The sequence below is a fragment of the Branchiostoma belcheri genome, unplaced genomic scaffold (genome assembly GCF_001625305.1).
Source record: "Branchiostoma belcheri isolate BF01 breed outbred unplaced genomic scaffold, Haploidv18h27 scaffold3, whole genome shotgun sequence".
Lineage (NCBI taxonomy): Eukaryota > Metazoa > Chordata > Leptocardii > Amphioxiformes > Branchiostomatidae > Branchiostoma > Branchiostoma belcheri.
In genome coordinates, this window is record NW_017803909.1 from 3,083,231 (window position 1) to 3,084,951 (window position 1,721).

Sequence of the window (1,721 nt, forward strand, 5' to 3'; positions counted from 1 at the left end):
CCACCGGTCCTCCTCCTAAGGAATAAATCTTCAAGTTTCCTCAGGAGCCGATGGAGGAGTGCCAAACACTGGGGTATCTCAGAAAAACAGACACTTCTCTTGTACATATGATAGTGTTTCTAAGCAAGTTTACAACCATTGAAGTGTAGCCGAGAGCAGCATCATGATTATAATGTGCATTGCTATGCAGTGTGAGTGAGGGGCAGTTTGTTGCATAATAACACGTACATTTGTGACATTTGATTTTTACATTAGAAGTGATACTAGTACTCAGCAAGTTTTTTCGGGACATATGTATTTACAGAGTAGATTTTATCTTGTCACGTATGAAGTTTCCAGAAACGTGCATTTCTAATTCACCGCTCTGCAGTGGTTTGATCTGTACAGATGAGCTCCAGGCTTGGCGCGCACACTCTCGCCACAGGGCGTGTCAAAAGTAATCCCAGCAAACAAGTTGCTGACGAAGTAACTATGTGATGATTTCTTATTAAAACCCGTCTTCCTTGTACTCTAATTCCCTTCTCCTTCCCCCCAGTTCCTGCCCGGGATCGTGCTGTAGAAGTTCCCCTTGCATTTGCAACCCCGCTGGCACGGAAGGAAGCGAGGAAATGGCGGGAGGATGTCTCAACACGGATCTTCACTTTCTGCCCTTTCTCGTGCCTTGACCCTCCCGACCTCCTTGTCTATTCCGGTCGGAGCGCCGAGTGTTTTACAAAGTTTTTCTTCGTGTTCAGACCAGGACTGCGCTGTTCGACACTTTTTGTATACTAGTACCACACAACGACTGAAAGCGTGTAGAAGTAGATGGACAACTTTTGGTAAAATATTATTACGTCACCAAAAACTATAATATAATTTGTTGGTTGCCTGCAACTCATTCATTCACATTCCTCGCACCTATTCACTGGTCTGATACAACAGATTAAATTCTAGAGAAGGTAGTTTTCCCTCCTCATCACTGCCCATCCGGTACAGACTACAGACGCCTGGAAGCGAAGAAAGTGTGTAAAAAAAGTGCCAAGGGTGTCTCACGGGTGCACTTAGGAAATGAGTGAATCTGGAACACTGATGTTCTATGTGTCTAACCTTTTCAAGTAACCTGTTTCGTGTTGCACAGCCGTAACTCGGGCGCTCTGGGTCTATCAACCCTAACCCTGTACCAGGACCTGTATCTCGCAGAAACATCTAGATCACAGGAAAGCGCTTCCAGACGCTCTTTCTCAGTATGGGGCGGCGAATAAAGTGCACGAAATGGTCCGTGCGGTCGCAAACTTCAATTCCAAGTTGGTCTTTTTGTACTACAAAATACATAGCGAACAAGTTTGTGCTGTGACTCCAGCGACGTCAACGTACTAATGGTCACTAGTACCAGTAGTATGTTATCCTTGCTCGACGAAGCCAATTATTCACAAGCAAGCAACTTTCAGGCGCTGTAATAGAAAGTGAAAGTTCACATTTGGTCTGTCTACAAACACCTGGTTTCATCCTCCACGCTATATTATCACATTACATTTATAATCCGCGAGGATAATCGACATCTCTATGAACGTGTCACCGTCTCGACATATTTTCATCCGTAAAATTTGAAGTTAGGTGTGTCCGCTTTAGTCTGGCCGCAGACTCAAAGGGACCGACCTAGTAACTCATAACCGCACCTCGATCGAGCCATTGACTCCAACTCGCCTGTGCCGCGCGGAGCGGTCATTCGGGGCTGAGTTATG